This window comes from Pogona vitticeps, chromosome 1 (genome assembly GCF_051106095.1).
Source record: "Pogona vitticeps strain Pit_001003342236 chromosome 1, PviZW2.1, whole genome shotgun sequence".
NCBI lineage: Eukaryota > Metazoa > Chordata > Lepidosauria > Squamata > Agamidae > Pogona > Pogona vitticeps.
Window position 1 is genome coordinate 162,036,397 of NC_135783.1, and position 24,258 is coordinate 162,060,654.

General features: G+C 38.9%; 1 long non-coding RNA gene across 1 annotated transcript in view; it reads left to right on the top strand.

Moving 5' to 3' along the window:
• The first annotated feature begins 1,800 nt into the window (after positions 1–1,800).
• The window catches only part of LOC144583623 (uncharacterized), a 29,153-nt gene continuing 6,695 nt past the window's right edge, over positions 1,801–24,258 (top strand). The window contains exon 1 of the long non-coding RNA XR_013537527.1: positions 1,801–23,500. This is a non-coding gene — a long non-coding RNA (uncharacterized LOC144583623). The remainder of the gene's footprint in view (positions 23,501–24,258) is intronic.

The window sequence follows — 24,258 nt, forward strand, 5'->3', positions numbered from 1 at the left end:
CGGATTAAGTTTGTAAGTCGAGACCCCACTGTACTCAATAAGATATTCTGGAGACTTATATTAAATAAGGATCTTTGATTTTATTTTGTTTGCTTTCTTGAATTTTTTTTTTTTAGAAGAAAAGCAGGGTACAAACTAAATAAATCAAACAAAGGCAGTATCCTGATTACAAAAAATTATCTTGTATGAAAATTGTTTGTGTTTAGGGTTTTTTTTTTCTTTGTTTGTTTTGGATATATAAATCCTGAGTGACAAGAAAACTAAATGGTTTAATTCCTGCATGTCATTTTTTTATTTAAAACTAGCTAGATTTTGGAAACTTGTTTGAAAGAAATAAAACTTCTGTCAATGTTCAGAATATGCAAATAGTTATGTAGAGAAAAGTCAAGCTAGAGCTGTAACATTTTGTTATGCTTTTAGTACCAAATTACAAAATCCATTAAATTATTTCTCCTACAGGCGGGCACTGCACATTATGTACAACTGAATATCTTATGAAATCTATGCATGCATTTCCACTGCTGTGATATAAACAGCTTCTTAATTTCATTAGCCTCATATATTTTTTTGCAAAAAAAATTAGAGTTAATTTTTGCATGCAACTCCATTTAAAAATTATCTTCATTACTATGTATCTTTTACCCAATGGGTAGAATATCTGAAATGTACAATTATATAACAATCAAACACATATTCTCATTTGCCTGCATAGAAATGGCCTGGATGGTAATGATATACACAGCTCTATCTGAAAAAGTAGAAGCTGTTGAAAAAGTATTTTTCTTTTTTCCTTTTCTTATTTTCTTTGTAAGGAAAAGCAAAATCCAAATGAGTCATACCTTTTGCCTATTTTTTTCTAATATGTGGGCTTTGGCATAAGCTATAATTCAAACTACTGAATCGTAAAATTAATGTTTTTCCATGAACTAATATTTTAATGCTTCTATGCCCCAACTATTGGAAATCGCTTGACTAGGCTTTAAGGCAGGTCCAGAGATAGCCAGTAACATACCAGAAAAATGTTTTTCTTTTATTTTTGTTCTTCTAGAAGAGACAAAACTATCACTGCAAACAACTGAAATTCATGCATGTGTGGAATTCTATGGCAGATTACACAGGATTTATGTCAAAATATGAATATTCTATTTCAGAAATTAATTCCTTATAGTGAAGAGGGTAAGATCTGTTCCTCCTCGTGTGGCAGTTTACGGCACTCCACAATTAGCAAAACAAAAAGCTAGTTAATATTACATATCTCGTACAACATAGATAACATTAACAAACATAATGTATGCGAAAATAGGAGGACCAGACTTGCTTAGTCATCTTTCAGCTTCAAATGAATGAGTGATAGGATAGGAAAACCCAATGCATGAGTTTCCTTATGACTGTCAGTGTGAACCACCATTTATCATGTCCCCACGCAGACACCAAAAGTTAGGCTATATCTATCTATCTATCTATCTATCTATCTATCTATCTATCTATCTATCTATCTATCTATCTATCTATCTATCTATCTATCTATCTATCTATCTATCTATCTATCTATCTGTCTGTCTGTCTGTCTGTCTGTCTGTCTGTCTGTCTGTCTGTCTGTCTGTCTAGCTATCTAGCTATCTAGCTATCTAGCTATCTATCAATGCCATATTTCTCAATAAAAAGTAACCAGTGAAATACACAATATCAGTGAAATAACGCAATATATAACCTGAATATCTAAAGCCATTATAGTCACCTGCCTCATCCAGTATAAGTTTGCTGAGGAGTAAATTCATTTATGTACACTAGGATATGACATGAAGAAAATAACAGCCTATATGTTTTATAGGAGGCTTTACCTCCATATTTTAATTCATTGTAATTCAGTCACAGGAGTTCATATTTGACTGAAGCAGTGTTTGAAGTTGTGATGGGGTAGGGAGTGCTTATTGCATTCTCCATGTGCCATTTTCTCACCTAAACACCCTCCTTTGATACTGGATCCTAGAGCAAATCAATCCTGAATTTTTTTCTTGAAGCAAAACAAAGCAAAGCAAAACAAAAACTCTCTGGCTGTCGTACTTTGGGCACATCATGAGAATACAAGACTCACTGGGAAAAAAAACGGCAATACTAGGAAAAAATGAAGGCAGCTGAAAAAGAAGAAGACCAAATATGAGATGGTCTGACCCCATAAAGAAACAACAGCCTTGAGTTTGCAAGGCTACTGAGTACAGGACATTCTGGAAGATTGCTCATTCATAGGGTTGCCATAAGATGGAGGTGACCTGATGGAAATACTGCTGCCATCCTTGTGTGGGAACAATACTCAAAGTATGATTTTAATCAGGAAAACCATGTGGAAAACATGGTGTTTTTTCCCCCAAAAATCAAGAACTTAATTTGCTGATATAGGTAAATTCCAAGAAAATATTGAAATGTATGGATGGTATTCCTTCAAAATTGCCCAAGTGGTCAAATCATCTGCCAGAGTATGCTTTGGGTTCTTACTCTGAAATATAGCAGTAAAGTTGTTGCAGCTGTGTAATAAAAATTGGAATATTTCAGAACAGGTTATCTCAATCTCTGTTGAATTTGTAGTGTGCTCCAAATATAAGTGCCATCCTTTTTTTTTCATTATACAGGTCCTATTACTTGGTTTTCAGAAGTGCTTGAAAGCAAGAATGCAGAAAGTATTTGCATTATTGTTGTAAAATGTCAAAAATCATATAATTTTATTTGAAAGAGAAATGGACATCATCTAGCCCACTTTTTCTGAACACATGGTCTACAAAGCATGGTATAGCTGCTATTAGTGACAATTTTAATAGATTGGGGAAGGACAGATTATATCTCTCAATTATTAAAAAATTGTACACTTATTTATGGGCTAAATTATATGGACTAAGTTGATTGTTACTCTCAGTTGGAGTACACCCACTGAATTGATGACACTTGCATTACTATAGACTTAACAAGTTTCATTCATTCAATGGGTCTACTTTAGCTGGGGTTGACAATTTGATTTAGCCCTATATATTTGATACCACTGGTCTAAATGATGAAACAATTTAAAATCATGTATTTACTATAATTGTTTATAAGATATATACTACCATTGTTTCCACAAAGCCAAAGTTTAGCTATTTTCATTCAAGGGAATAGTTGGGCATGAAAGATAACATCACTTCTCTTTCAAGGGTTTTAAAAAACATCCTGCAACAGATCTTAGCTTTTTTTTTCCTTCCATGCAAAGGGTTAACCAGGCAAAATGTTGAAAGGAGCAGGGGGTAGAGAAGGAGTAGAATAAAAGGTTAGTGTTTTCTGTCCATTAAAGAAAGCTTTCTTTGCTGAAACCCAATTGGTCATGCATTCCTGCTGTGTTTCCTGGCTGAGAGAAGCCTAGCTAAAGCACCTGCCCTACCCTATTGTGAGGAGAACTTGGGCCACCAATGTGACCTAGGCGTTCCTTTCATGATTAGTTGGAGTCTGTAATTTATTACACAGTTTGCTCATAGGCCCAAAGATGTGGAGAAGCTGAGGGGGATGTGTTTCTTTAGCCCCATAGGAAATTTTCCTTTTAGCATAACTGAAAAGGATTGTTTCAGTCTCTTTGACCAAGAATCTAGTCAGTTTCTCCAAAGTCTTACAGTTCGTCCAGACAGCAGCTCGACTCCCCTACACATCCTCTCTGGTAGCTTTGCAGGACTTCTACCAGCTTTGCACAGTGCTGTAACTGCTGTGAATTATATGTCCATACCTGGCAGATAGTGTGAGGTGAACTCTGGCGGTGAGAGATTTCAAAAGAAGCAAAAGAAACTAAGGCAGCTCAGCAAACATACTTTCATGACCAAATATTAGCTGGACCAGAAGTGTATGGTTTATTTGTTTTCAAATTTATGCTAAGTTTGGCCCCGGTTAGGGGAAAAAAACGCTTAGAAGACTGCTAAGTCTTCACTCATTACTTGGCTGTTAATGTGAAGTCAGAACTCAGAAGGCAGTCTACAGAGCACATTTTTTTTAAAAAAATATGAAATAATTTTACAGTCCTGACCCACAGCACTGATACCTTCAGGAAAGATCTGGTTGTCAGACAATATCATATATTCATTTGGGTGGATGTATATCTTAGTAATTTGCCTTTACTCTACTTCAGGTTGCAAATGTTTGTGCTATAAATTATAGTGTGTACTGACAAATCTTCACCTCAAATCACCTCAAAAAACTCTTATCTCAGAATCTTCTATGGCAAAAAAAGTCCATAACCAGTTGTGCTCCAGGCATCCTGCAGTATGTTTGTGTGACAAGGTCAGCATTGCCTATCCTCCAGTGTAAGGATCTCTCTCCACGTAAAGACATGTAGTTAGGCTTTGTGAGATCATATTCCATAATTTAAGGAATAGCCATTGCAGATGGATACTACTAGATTCCCCCCCTGAAGTCACCTCACTTCTTACAGAATGAAACTGAGAATGCACGGGGTGAATTTCCCAAGAGTTGCTGTTATAAGCCAATATTATAATGAGTTTGTGCCCATAGGACAATGTGCACAAACATTTGTTGTTGTGCAAATGATTTCAACAAAATGCACCATTTGCTTGTTCAGTGGCAATCCTTGCAGAAGCTGCATGATCCTGCAATAACTATGCTGGTGACAGTTTTTACTCAACAAGATTCCAGAACAGAAAGCTAAATAATTTTTGAACTGGTGCTTAGAGCTTCGTCAAAGCTAAGAAAAATTCCCTCCCTCAACAAACATGAATGAAATACAGTAGTTGTTTTCATCACCTTTTGATAGACATATCTGATAGAATTATCCCTAACTTGGGAATCTGGATCTAAAAATCTAAAACTTGAATTCAGCATGAGTTCATGGTTTCTCACTTATAATTTTAACATTGTAACTGCATCAACATTTATCAGATTGCTTTGCAGTTTGGTACTAAGCAGACCCACAGTGGATCCACCAAGTAGATCCTGGTGACCAGTTTTGAAGTGATTAGTTCAACAGGTATGATTTTTCAAAAAGGCTAGAAACCTGAAACTTATAATGATATATATTCTCTCTCCCTCCCTCCCTCCCTCTCTCACTCTCCCTGTGTGTGTGTGTGAGTGAGAGAGAGAAAGAGACAGAGACAGAGAGAGAGACAGAGAGAGAGACAGAGATAGAGCGAGAGCTCTAAAATCCTTAAATACTCAAGGTCCGTTGATTAAAATATACATTTTGAATTAGAAATCCCTCATCATTCAAAAATAAAGTTCTTTAGTTTTATTGATAAAAATCTTAACTGTTTTGATTTTGGAAGGCAGCCCCAGTAAAATGCCATAAACCATGAACTGTGAAATACAATCAAATCAAACTAAACACCATTACATTATGTTCCCAGTGCTACCAGTTAGTAAATATATCACCAACAGGAAGATACCAAATGTTGCTACACATGAGGTTTCAAATATGGCCAAACAATAAATACAGCTACATAGCAAATATTTTAAATTGCAAAATAATATTACATGTTACCTAATGAATACTATTGAATACAATACTATCAAACATTGAAGACAGGAGGGCGTGCTCTGGTCCATAGGGTCACGAAGAGTCGGACAGGACTAAACGACTAAACAACAACAATTGAACACTATCAAATATGACTGACCAAGTATCAAATACAGAACTCATATCCCAGATTCATATGTTAGAATACTTGATGAAAACAAATACTTGATTTTTCATAGAGTATCTGAAAATGCTTTAAAATCAGAATTACAAAGAGGAATGAAGAATGCAAATAAATCACAGCTGTAAATAGTCGTTAACAGCTTGAACATCACAAACCATGTTTGGAAGACACAAATGTAATTTGTAAGGGTGATACCTTTTATTGGACCACTAAGCGATCAAACAACATTGCAAGCTTTCATGGAGGTGATTCTACTTCATCACCACTTCATGGATTGTCCAGAAAAAAAATGTAAACAAGAGTCTAAAACTGATGGTAGATGTCTGTGCCAATCCTGTTTGGGGTGGAGTTCCTTAGAGGTTTGATGGACTGTCTTGTCTCACAACCAGCTGGGCATTATTTGTGAAACTCCTCATGCAACTGGCTGCATGCAGGATTACCGATCAAATGGGGGAGCCACTTGTGCAAGTGCTGTTGCATGTGTTCCCCCCCCCCCAACAATCTTCTGGCCATTGCCACGTAGGCAAAAAAATAAAAATAAAAGTAAATGATTTGGCACTTGATTATTTCCAAGAATATACAGTATTTCAAATCTTTGTATACCTCATGATCAGATACAGATGCATTCTGGGGGAGGGGGGGATGCGCCTAGATTCTCATTACTATTTAAATCACATCACAAGAAGTGTGTGTTTGTGTGTATTTCACACCATGCTTGCCACTCAGTGCTCTCCCTCTCAATATGAATAATACTGAATAAGGACAACATTGACACTGTACATTGGAATTTCCCTAAAGGGTCTCATCTTTGACTGAAGTGCAAACACACACATAATACCAACTCAATCAACACGGTGTGGCATCCAAAAACTCACCTTCGCAGTTCTGTTTACTTACTTCCTGATTCTGATAGAAAGGATAGCAAATTATCATTTCCATTGAGGCTCAAGTTATTATGTTGGCCTTTCCACTGATGAAATCCAGTTGTTTCAATATGTGTGTGGCTTACTAGTATACACCCCTGGCTATCTGTTTGATTAATGAAACGTGTTCTTTGTCACTGAGTCTTCTTTTCTTTTGGTAGGGGAGGGAAGGACGGCATATATACAGCATCTTATAGCAATGGTACTAATCCTTAAATATCTCAACCATTGCATTTCAAATTGATTGCTATAAACAGATGGTAATGGTAAGAAGAACAATAGGAGGAATGTATTTAATATGGAAAATATTCAGATATTAACAGTGTGGTTATTATTTTAAACACTCAAAATACCAGTTTGCATTTGTTGAAATGCTGGGCCTTAATGGATGGAGAGAGAGAGAGAGAGAGAATTACATATATATATATAAGGCCCCAGCATTTCAACAAATGCATACTGGCATTATGAATATACATAGATGCATAGCAAGACTTTTTATATAGAACACCCCTACCCCCTTGTGGCAAGATGACACTTCTGGAATGGAAAAAGCAGTTATAAGAGTTGTAATTAAAACATCCGTACCAGAGCTAAAACAGCTCAGCTCTCAGTCTTATTACATCTTTTATAATAATCTGAATAAAGGGTGTAAGCGGAATTGTGTCTGTGGCACTACCACAGTATAAAACCTGAGAACTCAGTACAGACATACTATCTGCTATCATTATTGATTTTTAATTCTCTTCAACTGGAAGTAAAATAGAGAGGAAAACATAAATTTACTCAAATGCATTAAAAAGTATGCATTTGTCTGGCTCTACATCTGTTAGTAATACAGGTTCAAATACGCACACAGCCATAAAAACTCATCTCTCACACCTATTTTGGTTGCCATAAATCAGAAGCAACTTGGCTTCAAAGAGCAGCAAGAAGAATATAACATACCAATTCATATGCATTACTGCTGTTTCTTGAACTCAGAAATTTCCAATACGGAACGCACACCTGGCATGCTCAGAACGCAGGCTAGTATGCTGAAATAGGCACTAGCTGCTTCTGCAGTTCTTTTCCATTTTGCACTACAATCTAAAGCTATATATATTTTCCTCCTTTCGCCCTGCCTTACACCTTCAGTTGCCTATTTAATCGTTCTGTTTCGAATCTTCATGGTAACCTCACGCTGCATTTGTCCAAGGCTGGACTTCTCATATTTCCTCATAGATTCTCTTGTTACCACTGATAAAGTCACCATGTGCCCTGTTGATAGGGATGAAGCTCTAATGTTACCCATCAATGTATAGTGTAGCTTTGGCCAATGCAATCTTCTCTTCTGGTCTCATTGTTCTCTCATATCTGTCTGGAAGCTTGCTGTCAAGACAATTGATCCATCTTGTCCCTTTGACCATTTAAGATCCTTTTAAAAATACCCACACTGGCCTGTCATCTACACTTCCAGATCCTGCGCAAGCTTTCCCATTGTGCCATCCTGCTTTCTGCTCTATTGTTGCACATCCATTCCCACTACACTCAGCTATTTCAGCATCTTTGCTGCTCTCTAAACAATTCTGCTCTTTCTCCTCTGCTGCTCCTTACACAAAAATAAAATAAAATAAATGGTTTCCTATAATATTTCCATGCATTCACTTCCTTCAAGTCCCTCCATATGAAATCTATTTTCAGACTATAGACATCCAATTTCATATCCACAAAATGTTCCATACAGCTTCGTCCTGTGCTGTCTAACAGCAGTTATGGTTGTCACTAAAACCATCAGGAATGGGCAGGAAAGGTAATATATCTGCTGAAAAGGCAATGCACCTGCACTGGAGGCAATGGTTTCATTGGGCTTACTCATATGCAGCTCATGACTATAGAAGGAATGCAGAGATATACCCCCTCCAGGTGATGCTTAGGATGAACAAAGACATCCACACCGTGAGGTAGTTTCAGGGGCCTCTATTCTCAGAAAAGCTATTCAGAATCAGTGCAAATAATTGCTCTTTTATGAATACAGGATTGTTATTATTTATTTCTCTCTTCATGGACAAACATCATATGACAGCCACGTCATACCCATCCTTTGAAAACACACATCACATCATTTTGAGGGGAAATCATATGTAATAAAGCCAGTAATAAAAATAACAACATCAAAGGATTCAAATATCTATCCTACCCTACCATAAAGAGGAGTTTAAAATTAAAATGTTAGCCATTTCCCCAGTTATATTACAGAGGAATAAGCCATCCTGGAGGTGGTGTGAAACAAATCTAATATTTCTGGCTTTTGTTGAGAACATGCCTTCAATTGATTTTAAAACCTCTCTAGGGGTGGTTACTTCAATTAAACTTAAGTGATGCCAGGCATCAATTGAGATCTGTCAAACAGATTTGGAAGAAAAAATGTAATAAATGACAGTGCTTTCTCTCCCTTACATTTGTTTTATTTTAGTAAATTCAGTTTGCAGAGAATCTTTAATGTGATATTTTGACCTCCTTTCCTTCATTCATAATAAGTCACTTCCTCTTCCCCATCCCCCAACTGCATTTAATGATCTGTTTTAAAAAACTTTTAAAAGCTCTGCTACTGCGGGACCTCTGATGACTTAGGCTTGATCCAGTTTGTAAAACTCAGCTGGCAGAAACAGATTTCCCTGTACTGTTCACTCCACAGCCGACCCTACAGACCCAGAACTGTCCTCCCCATACCAAAGTTCATTCAGTCCCCTGAAAAATGCAACAGAGACAGTTCGACGTGCTGGGATTTATGTCTGCAGTAAGTAGCAGCCTGAGCCTGCTAAATAGCTAAGAGGGGAAGCTTACTGTTTTATTAACTCAGGAAATCCATTTGTTGACAGTGCAAGAGGAAAAAAAGTTTCTAAACTTTTTAAAAAACCAACTGAATCAGGTTCAATGCTTGTACCTCTTGCTCTCTAATTAATATAGGCAAACTAATATAGGCAAATAAGAAGTAGGATGTGGCCTTAGAGAACACAAAATCTAGGAGTACCAACCTACATCTAGCTTTATTCCACCCTGTTCAAGGATTATTTGCACAGATTTTATCCCTTACATGAGCAGCCTCTCTCTTCTGACTTATTGTTTTCCCCTCACAAACAGGGGCACATGTATAGAAGTGTCCATGTCTACACTCTACATGTGAACAAGAACCCTGGATGCAAACTCAGGAATATTGCTTGCACGGAATGCCTGTACATGAGCAGGAAACTCTCCTCTGCAGACATTATCATTTTTCAAGTGAAGAAAATAACGGCAGAGCAAGAAGGGGCCAGGCACTCCTCTGGTCCTATGATGCATAAAACCAGGGTAAGCAATGTTTAGAGCTTTGGAAAGAACAAGAAAACACCTGGGCTGTCTCTCTACTTATTGTTCCCCTCCCTGTTGCAAATTACATGTTGCGTGCATTGATACTCTGTTCCAACAAAGGGACCCTGCTGCATGGTTTGAGTTCTGGTGCAGATGGGTGGGGAAATCCTTCAAATGAAATAGATTAAGTCCCTTCCTGCCCACAGCAGGCCAGAACTTGGACCCAACGCACAGGCTTGCTATTTAAATAGCATCTAAGTTACTAATTCCAAATGCCCTGCCATTATATCACGTTGTGCTCTGGAGCAGAAAGGTATGAAATCAAAATATGCTAGGTAAGTTTACTCATGCAGCAAATGAAGCAAAACTGCTGTGAACGAGGGATAACCACTTCAGATCGAATATGGCGGTGTGCATGTTTTCCCTTGAAGTTTTAAAAATTGTGTCTCCGCAAGTAGAAACCTGGCACCTGGGGTGGAAGGAGAACTGAAGTTGACTGTTTCTCAGTAAGGATCTCGTTCTCCCTCTGCAATCTTAAATATTACCATCTGTTCTAACATAAGAAATCTGTCACCACAGAGCCACTGTCTGTTGAACTAGCTGGAGCATGCTGATTCTTAAAAATGGGGTCCCACTAGTGAGCTGCATCCCTTTCCCACTGATCCCAGATTCATCAAGAGATAATTTTGTGAATTAAACTAGGTCAGATCCTGGTCTACTACATCACAGAAGAGCAACAAACAGCACTCCCCATCTGCTCAATTCAAGGTGCAGAATACTAAGGCCCAGCCATATTATTTCGGCACATAAGGCAGAAAATCTCATAAGCACTTCTCCTCATTCAGATGTTTTAAAAAACACAATGAAAAATTAAAAAATCTAGTCATCTGCTGCCCTTTCAATATACCCCAAATGTGCTGTCTGAAGCAGTCAGCTCACCTTCCCATTTAGTCCTGTATTGGTCCTGAATTAAATCTTTCATATGGTCCAGCTTGATGATAGCCACAAAAAAGTGTTTGAAAAATCATGAGGGATCCATGAGACATTAAGCCAAAAGCAGGGGATTTGACCATCTTGTGTGGTAGGGAGTGCAGAACCCTTCTATTTTTTATCTTCCTTTCCAAACTAAGTTGGTCCTTCAATAAATGATTATTCTGGTCATATAGTTTCTCAGGAACATTTGCATGCAAAATGGTGTTGCTCCCGTCTGATATTTTCTCATAAATACGTGGCCTGCTTTTTATCTTGGTTATTGGAACCCGTTATTTTCTCTCATTAGGTATAATGTGATACCTGCACACCCCCCATCAAGCCTGCATCTTCATCTTGAGACCTCCTTTGTTAAAACATCTAGTCAAATTTCTGGACTTCTTTACTCTCCCCTCTGCATTCACTGTCTAATCAGATTAAGATTTTTAGACAATTTGAAAGCTTGCACACCTTTCTGAAGTTCTGATTGGCCCTAAGAAAGGCATTGCCGTCCTACAGCTTTTGCATTTTATTTTGTTCTTATATGTAGATCAGCAGGGCACTTTTTGTGTTTGTACTATGTAGATACACTGTGGTGCCAAAGTAATTTGATCCTGTCATCTTCTACTGCTAAATTGTATATTGATTGATGAATTTAGCCAATTTTAATAATATTTTTGTGGATCTCAAGGTTTCTCTGAATTTCTGACAGACATTAAGCTTTTTCCATTCCACTGCTGGTTTCCTTGATTATGACTTCCATTGCCAGCTTCATAAATTTTCTGCCGTGAAATATCATCACATTCCATGCAAGGAGAATAGGAATAGAATAATTATTAATTATGTTATTATTAATCTTAATTATTAAATATTAAGTAGGGTATTATTGCCAAATTCCTGCCATCCCTGAAAGGGGGGAGGGAAGGCTCAAGAAGCTGAGGATAGTAGCAGAGTTATCTCAGATGAGAGAAAACAGCAGGATAAGATGTTGCCACATTAGTTAGGACCCAAATGAGCAACTTTGTTGTTGACTCCAATGTTCTACCCATTTCCTGGCATATCAAACAGGACCTTATCAAAAGCTTTAAAGGAATCTGGGCTCCTGGATTTCTGTTTGGATGAGCCAGTGACTTGTTCTTAGGTGTCCCGTGTAGGGATGTGAAAGGATCCTGCTCTGACAAGATATATTTTTTTAAAAAAGCAAAGTCTGCTGCTTATATATCACCCCATACTGCTTAAAGCACTCTCTGAGTGCTTTACAATTTAATTATGCAGGCTACATATTATACATCCAGGCTGGACTTGAGAGTATGGCATCTTCCAGTGTGGTGATTTCAGTGGGATTACTGTTACCTGCTGGCTCACCATGAACCCTGAATGTGTCAGGACAAACAATAACATATGGCCAGCAAAATAAGGGGAAAAATAAAAGCTTCTTTAAATATGTTAGAAGCAGGAAACCTGCCAGAGAAGCGGCTGGCCCTCTGGATGGTGAGGGAGGGAAAGGGGGACTTGGAGATTGCAGAGACATTCAATGTGTTCTTCATGTCCGTCTTCACAACAGAAAACCTTGGGCAGATTTGGCTGCCTAAACGGCCCCTCTTGACTAATGAATTAAATCAGATGCAGTATCAGTTAAGAGGATATTTTAGACCTAATTGATAAATTGAAAATCAGCATGTCACTGGGCCCAGATGGCATCCACCCAAGGGTTATTAAGGAACTGAGAAGTACTGATCTCTTAACTAAAATATACAGCTTGCCCTTTAAAACAGCCACAGTGCCAGAGGACTGGAAGACAGCACATGTCACACCTATTTTTAAAAAAGGAAGGAGGGGGGACCTGGGAGACTACATTCTGGTTAGCCTAACATCTGTTTCAGGGAAGATAGTGGAAAGCCTCATCCAAGATAAAATTTTAAAACATATACAGTACCGTATTTTTCCAAAAATAGCACAGCGTCTTATATTAATTTTTGCTCCAAAAATGCATTAGGGCTTATTTTCAGGGGATGTTTTATTTTACAGTAATATCTTCTGGTTGTTGCATAATGCTGCATAAGGGTGGAGGGCGGGGTTTCACTTAACTAGGGCTTATTTTTGGGGTAAGGCTTATATTACAAGCATCCTGAAAAATCATACTAGGGCTTATTTTCAGGTTAGGTCTTATTTTCAGGGAAACAGGGTAGAAGAACAAGCCTTGCTGAGGGAAAATCAGCACGGCTACTGTAAGGGGAAGTATTGCCTCACAAACCTTTTAGAATTCTTTGAAAAGATCAACAGGAATCTGGATGCAGGCAAACCAGTGGACATTGTCTATCTGGATTTTCAGAAGGCATTTGACACGGTCCCTTGTCAAAGGCTGCTGAGAAAACTCCACAATCATAGGATAAGAGGGCAGGTCCTCTTATGGAGTGAGAACTGGTTGAGAAACAGGAAACAGAGAATAGCTATCAATGGGCAATTTTTCCAATGGAGAGATGTGAAGAGTGGTGTGCCCCAGGGATCTGTCCTGGGGCACACCTGCATGTAGCGCTATGGGGCGGTATATAAGTCCAATAAATAAATAAATAAATAAATAAATAAATAAATAAATAAATAAATAAATAAATAAATAAAATAAATAAAATAAAATAAAATAAAATAAAATAAAATAAAATAAAATAAAATAAAATAAAATAAAATAAATGACCTGGAGACAGGGTTGAACAGTGAGGTGGCCAAGTTTGCAGATAACATGAAACATTTCTGGGTGAAGACCAGAAGGGATTGTGAAGACCTCCAGAAGGATCTCTCCAAACTTGGAGAATAGGCAGCAAAATGGCACATGTGTTTCAATATAAGAAAATATAAAGTAATGCACATTGGAGCAAAAAACACTTTAGTTATCAGCTAATGGGTTCTGAGCTGTCTGTGATGGATCAGGAAAGAGATCTTGGTGTGCTGGTGGACAGCTCAATGAAAGTGTCAACTCAGTGTGCGGTGGCAGTGAAGAAGGCCAATTCCATGCTAGGTATCATTAAAAAGGGGGTTGAAAAAACAGCCAACATTATAAGGTCATTGTACAAAATGCTGGTAAGCCCTCACGTGGAGTATTGCATATAGTTCTGGTTGCCATACCACAAAAAAGACATTGTGGAACTGGAAAAGGTGCAGAAGAGAGTGACTAAAATGATGACTGGGCTGGGACACCTCCCTTATGAGGAAAGGCTACACTGTTTGGTGCTCTTTAGTCTAGAAAAAAGGCACCTGAGATGCGACATGATTGAGACGTATAAAATTATGCAGGGGATGGAGCAAGTGGATGGAGAACTCTTTTCCCTCTCACACAATACCAGAACCAGGGGACATCCATTCCAGTTGAGTGTTGGGAGAGTGAGAACAGGCCAAATAAAATATTTATTTACCCAGTGTGTTGTTAGTCTGTTGAACTCCTTGCCACAGGATGTGGTGATGCCTTTAAAAGGGGATTGGACAGGTTCCTGGAGGAAAAGTCCATCACAGGTTACAAGCCATGATGGGGATTTATAATCTCCAGACTTAAAAGGAAGATACCTCCAAATGCCAGATGCAGGGGAGGGGTATCAGGAGACAGGTATCTAGTTGTCGCGTGTGCACCCAGAGGCATCTGGTGGGGCCACTGTTAGGTACAAGAAGCCGGACTAAATGGGCCCTTGGCCTGATCCAGTAGGGCTCTTCTTAGGTTCTTATGTTGATAAATGCCTCATCTTTCTCCAAGGTCCTGCCTGGTGGCTAGTGCACAGCAATGAGGTGCTGTTTTGCACTTTGTAAGTTAAGAAGAAGAAGAAGAAGAAGAAGAAGAAGAAGAAGAAGAAGAAGAAGAAGAAGAAGAAGAAGAAGAAGAAGAAGAAGAAGAAGAAGAAGAAGAAGAAGAAGAAGAAGAATTCAAATGAACTTGTATCCTCTTACAGGAGGTTTTACTAATCAGATAATTCAAAAACTGAAGATGATGGTAGCGTCTCCTTCCAGAATATAAATATCCCCAAGGTTTTCTGATCTTGGCAGACAATACTGAATTCAGGTGTAACTGAAGCCAGCTGTACGTCAGGTCATTTCAAAGCCAAAACACCTTTTTGAAATAATTAACCCCACTATTAGCTAATATTTTCAGTTAGTATTGTAGAAAAATCAGACACCAGATTTCTGAAATACCCAGGGAAAAAATGCTGCTCAAACAAGTTCCTTTATCTTTCCTGAATGATAAAATCTTTCCTTTGTTGGCATATAGACTAAACAAAATAACAGACAAACATAAAGACCAAATATTTTAATATTGGCGAATACAATTGCCTACCCATACCGGATTCACTTTATGCAACATTGCAAAGAGACTATACAAAGAAAGCATTAGGACAGAATAGGATGACAACTTAGAAAAAGTAAATATAATGACCACATCCTCAGATCCATTAAAACTGATTAAACCAGTTGCTATGTTATTCCATGACGGCTGGAGTGGGCCTATGTTAGGACAGAGAAGTAGTCCAATAGTAGGACACCACTACTATTGGAAATTGGGGAGCAGAACACAGACTTCCCAGGTTTATCCTCAGGAAATGTGAAATTAGCAGTACTACAAACATCTTCATCAGCTTCATAGCTATCTCCCATGAAGCTTGCACATGCTTGCACGTTATGCCCATGCACTCAAACAAATAGTGCTTGAGAAAGGAACATAACTCTACAGGCAAAATAGATCTGCAAGAGGTCTCCGCCTGCTGTCCATCACTCCCCTGTTGCTTTTGGACTGGGCATCAGGATACATAAAATCTTAGGGATGAGTAAGCAACTTGTGAAGTGTTTTTAGAAAAGCTTTGGCAAAACAGTGTCATAATTTGTTGCAAGTGGGTATGATGTAAGATACAAAGATAATTCACTGAGGATAGTTGCACACATTCAGAAAAGTACATGACCTTTTGGTCCTGTAACAATCTTAATGGGTTCAGTAGGCTAGGAAACAGTAGTATAAGCAAGATGGAGGCCAATGCTCTTCAGTAAATATCAGGAAACTAGGGTGAGTGGAGGCTACTTTGTAAACAAGCATCCTATGTGAGACTTGGAACATGTGCAATGTCCACATGACACGGAAGTTAACTCTAGCTGCTATCTCTTATACTTTTTTTGATTAAAACCAGCCCAAGACTTATCGAAGGGCTGCACTGTGGCCGGCACGGTGACACAGCCTCCTCCGCACTCCAACGGGGCTGAGTGAAGATGGCGGCGACCACGTGGGAATGCTGCGCAGCCCCCTGGGAGTTGCCCAACCAACTGCAATGCTGGCACTCCTGGCTTGGCTTGCTTGGGCAGCTTGCAGGGCCAGCAGCTGGCCAGCAGACCTGTGAGGAGGGGTTTCCAATCTGGACCAGCGTACAACAGGAGCTTCAGCTGCCCCCCCCGCCCCCTTTGACTCTGGACAGAATTTTCCCAGTCCCATTCACCCTAAGGTCTCTTGGGCTCATGGGACTGCTTTGACTGGATGGTAGTACTACTTGTTTTTTTTCCATTTGGGGGTTTTCCATTTCTCAGTGATTTTTCTTCTTTTTTAAATATTCTCATACTGTAGCCTTTTTACCTCCAGTTATGTATTTGTTGTGTTTTAATTTGGGAAAGGGCGGGCCTGCCTAGCAGTAGGCCCACAAACATGGTTACTTTGAAACGTCTTGTTTTCCCAGATTTAAAATTCTTACTGCATCTGTAATTTGGCAGTAATTTCCACTAAACTCCTGTGTTCCTCATCTAATATTATCATGTGAAATAAATTTACTCTTGCTACAAGGAAGCCCACAGTATGCACCCATGGCCTTTTGTGAAGGGAGACAAATAAGGCAGAAGGCATTAACTGACCCAGAACTTCTAATTAGCTTTAAAGGGGGGAACTTTAAACACAGGTCCCAGATGCTTAATCCATGCTGTTCAGAGAATTATTGATTCCTCACATGTGGTTGCTAGTGAATTCAGTTAAGGCTTCCCTGAACCCCTTGAACATGGGCTCTAAAAGTTGGAAGCTCAACCCTGATTATATTGATTCTTGTCAATATAAAATTTACTGAAACATGTTGATTTTTTCTAAACTGGCATTGCTTGAAACAATTTTATAAGTTTCATAAATCTCCCCAAATGCACCCTCATGTTATTTCTATCCAGTAATGTTCTGGGAAATGCAGGATAGAGAAGCAGAAGGAATCAAGAGAGACATGACGCATACATGGAACATACACTGCATCTCACCAGGTTTTTATACTGCAAAGGTTTGTGTGTTATTTACTGGCAGTTGGTTTTATGCTCATAAGCCACTTTCAATGTAACCTGTCAAGTTACTGCAGACTATAAATTATAAATAATAATAAATCAAGAACATTCACCTTTCATATTGAATTAAATGGAAATAAATTTAAGAAATACTCATAAAGAACACCCACAGTTTAAGTAAGTTACTTTGAATTGCCTGTTCTTCACAGATCTGTCTTGTTCTTCAAGTACAATTAGAAAACAACACCCCAAAATGTAAGAGTTTCAAATTTTAATTCCTTCCTCCCTAAAATACATAGTGACCAAATTATATTTTTCCTGAAGGAGAAAAATAACAATGCTTGGGAGAGCTAGAACATGAAACTCTTCTTTACATTAGGGAAAATCTTCCTGAGAAGCTCAAAGTGCTGTGCAGTAGTTACCCACAAAGAAACCAAATTAGCACTAATTGTATTGTGGCTTGCTGTTGTGCAATCAATGTGACTTCACCAAAGGAAACCGGCGTTGGTGTCACTAGGTGGCATAGTTCTGACACATTTACAGATCATTACCTAATGCTAATAACATTTCACAGCGAGATTGGCTAGGGAAGGAGGGGGGTCCCCTTTAACATCATTCAGCTGTATGGGATTGGCAAGAGTGAGCTGCCTATCAGCTCCCAATAGGCATAAACTGGAAGCTAAGTTTTGTCATCAGGCCTTGAAATTAAACCACAATGAATGGCCCTGCACTAGCCAAAGAAGCATTTCAAAAGCAGTATGATAGCTGGGGTGGGGGCGGGGGCGCTAAGGTCTTGATCCTTAAACTAATAATCCAGAAGTCTAACAAATTCTTCTGAAGGTAACATTTTAATTGAGGGGCAGCAATATCTGTTGTGTCTTGTGGCACATTAAAGATGAATGGGTTTTCTGTGGCATCAATTCCTGTGGACCCATTCCAGATGCAAGAAGATGCCGAATAACCTCAAGTGTGAACACTGGAAACATAGCTTACATTCAGCTAGAACCTTTGTTCAACTGTTAACTGAACAGGGTCACGATAGTCAAAACTGGAGTTATCAAAACTGAAGATGGGCATGAATTTAAAAATAAATTGCAAAATTTGTCAAGAATATCTAATTCATCAATTCATATTCATCCAAATCTATGCCCTAACAAATACAAATCCATGAATTTTTAGCAATTTTTATTTTGTCAATTCATTGAGCTACAAAAAGCATCCCCCAGCACTTAGAGACACCAAAATCACAACAAAGCTTTCCCTGACTCTCCTCTACAACCCCTCCAGGTTTGGTGAAGATTGGGTTTCCCCAAGCCAGCTGCTAAGGGGCATTTTTTTGGGGGGCTCTTTGTGAGTATATACCTCACATATCCAAACCCCAAATTGCACAAAACTTCTAGGGCTTGTAGAGGAGATTCTGGGAAAGTTTCTTGGTAATTTTGGTGTCTCTAGCTGCGGGGGGGGCATTTTATAGAGTTTTAAATGCAAAAATGAATTAAATTGATTATTCAGAAAAAAATTCATTATTCATCAAACTTGATGAATCGTGAATCAAAATGAATTGCCATTTTTCCAGTTTGGGCTCATCTCTATTCAAAATCTTGGCAGTTTGATAAGTGTAATAAAATGAAACTTTATAGAATCATAGAATCATAGAAAAGTGAAGATGGAATGGGCCTACAAGGCCATCAAATCCAACCCCCTGCTCAATGCAGGAATACAATCAAAGCATATCTGCCAGGTGATTGTCTAAGTTTTTCTTGAATGCCTCCAGTGTTGGAGTATTCACCAACTCCCGAGGTAACTGGTTCCAATGTCATAGTGCTCTAACAGGAAGTTTTTCCTGATATTCATCCAATATCTGGCTTCCTTTAACTTGAGCCCATTGTTATGTGTCCTGCACTCTGGGATGATCAAGAACAGATCTTGCCTCTCCTCTGTATGACCACCTTTCAAATATTTGAAAAGTGCTATCATATCGCTCCCTCTGTCTTCTTTTCTCAAGGCTAAACATGCCCAATTCTTTCAGCCTTTCCTCATAAGGCTTGGTTTCCAGTCCCCTGATTACCTTTGTCACCCTCCTCTGAATTTGTTCCAATTTGTTAGCATCCTTCTTGAAGTGTGGTGTCTAGAGCTGGACACAATACTCAAGGGGAGGCCTAACCAGTGCTGAATAGAGGGGGAGTCACACCCCACAGGATTTGCAAACTATACTTCTATTAATGCAGCCTAAAATAGCATTTGCCTTTTTTATAACCACATCACACAGTTGGCTCACATTTAGCTTTTGTGATCTACGACAATTCCAAGATCCTTCTCACTCGTAGTTTTGCTGAGCCCCATCTTGTAACTGTGCAATTGGTTTCTATTTCCAAGGTGCTGTGCTTTGCACTTATCCCTGCTGAATTTCATTCTGTTGCTTTCGGCTCAATGCTCCATCCTATCAACGTCATTTTTTATTTTGTTTCTGTCTTATAGGGTATTAGCTATTCTGCCCAATTTTGTATTATCTGCAAATTTGACAAACATTCCTGGCACTTCCTCATCCAAGTCATTAATAAAAATATTGAAGAGCACCGGACCCAGGACTGAGCCTTGTTCTTGACTTCTACTTGCTTGGCTTTTAGTTACTACTGCATTGTTTTCTAGGTTCTTGCACAATTACTGCTTTACAATCTGTTCCAGAATTTTGCCTGGGATTTATGTCAGACTGACTGGCCTGTAGTTCCCAGGTTTCTGTTTTTTGCCCTTTTTGAAGATAGGAACAACATTAGTTCTCCTCCAATTCTCTGGCACCTCACCCGTTTCCCATGATTTCAAGAAAATAATGGATAGTGTTTCTGAGAGTTCTTCAGTCAGTTCCTTCAGTACTCTCGGATGCAGTTCATCCGGCCCTGGAGATTTGAACTCGTTCAAGGTGGTAAGGTATTCCTTGAGTATTTGTTTATCAGTTCCCAGCTGCAATCCTATCCCCCCCCCCTTGCATTTCCAATTTGTTTGGAAATTCATAATCTGTCTTATGGGAAAAGACTGAACTAAAATAGGAAGGAATTCAGCATCTCTGCCTTTTCTTTATCCTCTATTATCCTTTTTCCATTTCCAATGTGGAGCTGTGCTGCTATGTCTTTTGTTTGTCTTTTGCCACTCACATACCTGAAGAATGCTTTTTTAATTGCTTTTAGTGTTTCTAGCTAACCACAGCTCATTCTCAGCTTTTGCCCTCTTAATGCCATCCCTGCATTTCCTTACTACTTGTATGTACTTATCCTTGGCAGCCTGGCCTTCTTTCCACTTCCTGTGCATGTCTTGTTTGGTTTTTAGGTCCTCACGGAGCTTTTTGTGAAGCCACTCTGGCCTTTTTTGCTGCCTCCCCCCTTTTCTTTCTTGTTGGAATTGGTTGTAGTTTTCTTTTTAAAGAAGCTCCCATCCTTCCTGGACTCCTTTTCTTGTTAGGATCTCTTGCCTTGAGACCTCACTTATCCTTGTTCTGAGATTATTAAAACTGGCTTTTTTAAAGTTCAGTTCCCCTTACTGCCACTTCCTCCACCAAGTCATTTTTCTTGGTCAGAATCAAGTCAAAGATAGCAAATCCTCTAGTTCCTTTCTCCACTTTTTGTAGGAGAAAATTATCAGCCACACAAGCCACACAAACCAGGAATTTCTTGGAAGGGCCATACTTGGTAGAATTTGCCTCCCAACATATATCTGGATAATTGAAATCTCCCATCACTACTACATCGTGTCTCTTGGAAAACCCTGCAATTTGTTTTTCAAAAGTTTCATCCGGCAGTAGACTCTAACTACCAAGTTCCTTTTGTTTTTTGTCCCAACTAGATTGATCCAGATGCTCTCAATGGGACAGCCAATCTCCTCCTCCTGTATTTCTGTGGAGGAATGTGTATTTTTGACATATATTGCAACTCCATATCCATTTTTATTTTCTCTGCTCTTTTTTATCAGTTTATATCTCTCAATTGCTGTATTCCAGTCATAGGAGTCATCCTACCAAGGTTTAGTTATTCCTTTCAAGTCATACTTACCTTCCCGAATTAAAATTCCCAGTTCTTCTTGTTTGTTTCACACACTCCTGGCATTCATATACAGACACTTCTCAAGTGTTCTATCAATGTAGGCTTTATCTTCCCTTATAGCCTTAAGTGTGGCTCATCGTTGCTCCAGGTCTCTGACCTTCTCTTCTAGCAGTGCCACCAGATTACACTTGTTACATGTGTACAGAGTTTTGCACTCAGGAACAAAGACAAACATAAACTTGGCAGGTAACTATTATCTCTTCTATTTTTTTAAAAAAACTTTCTTACTGTTTGTTTAGGATACCTGTCCCTCTTGTTTTGTTAGTTTAAATGTGGTTGTACATATACCCAAAGGAACCCGCCCAAAAATTGTTAGTGGCCTCCCCCGGTGAACTCCCGCAGCAAACTCCCTGTTTGCTCTCCTGTTCACGAGCTCTGGTCATGAGCTCCCTGGGTCTGCCTTTAGCTTTATTTGTCAGCTGTGCTCTGCCCGGAGTCAGGAATTAAAAGGCCCTCCCAGAACTCACAGCTGCTACTTATAGCCCTCAGCAGTAATCAGGACATTCCCCTTTTTGTTAGGACAATCACCCAGCTCTTCATGGTAAGGACACACCCTTTCCTGTTCTACTAAGCACACGGCTCTTTAAGCAGAGTATGTGGTGCTTGTGTCTGGGCAATTCCTAGGGGTTACTAGTGTTGAATGTGTTCTATGCACGATACCACCAAGACAAGCATCATCAAACTAGCTCTGAAATAAAAACATGGTTCTTCTTTGGCATAAAAAGAACAAATTTTGTAATGCATCAAAAATCAACAGTGGAGAAAATGTAAACATAAAAACTGCATATATTTATTTTGTCAGTTTTAAACAATGATAAGGAAATGTAAAAGCTTCAGCACTACTTCCAACACCCTGTTAATACATTAGGTGTTTATAGTAGGTGTTTATGGCACTAACGCAAAACAATTGATGGCACAGATCAACAGGATCTTAGGAGTGGTTATCCTTTGTTATAATGATGTTCCCAGATATATCACTGTGTACTAGCTGTCTTTTAGTTCTTTCTGGAACCCCAAGTATCATGCACGTGTCTAACGGAGGCTTGTTTTTGCTCATCTGGCACTATGTTAGTAAGTCTGGATGCTAATTTGAAAGCCTTTTTGTTAAAATTATTACAAAGGTGGTCACCTATTACTTTTTCAAATATTTCTTATGGTTTTTGCATTGGCCATTTTGCTCCAAGACTCACCAAGGCAATACATTTGGGCTACCGTCACAAACTGTTTCTCTATGCAAATAATAGCAGCAATAATTCCTCCATATAAAAAAAAGTAGAAGACCTTCTTTGTGACATCTTAATTTTCTGTGTGCTGGGTTTGTTTTCATATGGGAGCATTCAATATTCTGAGTCATGGATGAGCACTGTCTTTGGGGAGGTGGTAAACACAGACTTATGGTGATCGCCCCAGTGCAAATCAGGCCAGGTCACACCAAAAGCAAGAGAGCTGCTGAGCCTGTGCTGAATGTGCTAAACCAATAGTTTGAATTTTGGAATGGTGGCAGGAAAAGGTTGCAAATCACTCACCCTCATGGTGAGATTTTGCCCCTGCCATTGAGGACCTTAAATAGGAGGCTCAAACACATCCTCCATGGAAATTCAACTCAGTGAATGAGACTCCAGGTTTGACACAAGAATCTGGTCCTGTCTCATCCTCCATTTTGGGAGGCCTCCTTTCTGGTTATTTGTTTCCCTTTAATAGAAATTAAAGAGAGAGACAGCAGAAGAGAGGAGAGATGGCTAAAAATAGTTATCCTAACCAGGACATATTACAGCAAGCTCCTTTCGCCTCTAGTGGTTAGTTGAGCTTCCTTTGTTGTCTTCTTTGATTATTTCATTTATGTGGCAGGTTAGACAGCAACAGACTTCTATTATTGCCTTTTCTCAGTGGTAGATTTTCTATGCACCTCCCCCTTCCCAGCCTGGAGCCCCCTCAGGGCAGTCACTCCCCAGCTACAGCTGGTGGCAGGAAGATCTCTCTCCCTCCCTCTCTCTCTCTCTCTCTGTTCAAGAGCTGAGTGGCAAGAAGATTATCAGCCACAGTATTAAGTGGGCAACAGTCTGAATTTTTAAATTGTTTGGGCCTTTAATAAAAGAAAGAGAGAGAGAGAAAGAGAGAGAGAGAGAGAGAGAGAGAAATGGAGGAAAGGAATCTGAAAGTGTGACATCTTCTGGAGGCTCACATTTTATTTCACCGGATGCTAAATTGCTTTCTCCCCACGCACCCCCGCCAACCCCCTCACACTTTCCGTTCCTCTGTAAGTACATTCTGCTGCTTAATGCTATCTCTCTGTGCTCAGAAAGAGTCCTTTAATCAAATTGCAATGGTAGTCCGTTAAAGGGGGAAGATTAGTGGGCTCAGAGTTCTGCAGCACAGTGTGCTTCTGTGAATCAGAAATTCTCCATCCTAGGGCTGTTTTAAGAAAGTTATTCCAGGAAACTTTTTATATCATTTGTTACTTCCTTGCACTTTCCATTAGTCTTTTCACTAATGCTGTTGAGAAGGGAAGAAAAACAGATTTATAACATGAAGATGTGACCTCCTCATTGGAGCTCATTAAATCAGCACAAACACATGGTGGCACAGAGAGTGTCTATAGGATGGAAGTAACATGTTCCAAGTAATGATATTACCCCACAGTGTTTGACTTTGGGGGGATAGTGAGAGTGCACCAATTTTTGTTTTCGAAATAATGTAACAAGTCCCATATAAACATTGATTTATTGTTTACTTTTAATTTTAATTTGGCAGAGATTAAACCGCTTTCTTGAAACATTTAGAAGGATTTCCTCCAAAATTTTCAGCCACTTTCTTACTTTCAACAACAACAACAAAAGGACCAAAAGAGCAGCACAAAAGCATGCATCAGTGCAAATAATAATATAATGAATTGCCTTTTTTGTTTGCAATATTGTTTGCAACATGTTACTTTCCTAGGCTCTTCAACAATTTACAAAAAAAAATTGTTTTGTATTGCATATTACAGCTAACATAGAGCATAAACTATGTTATCCT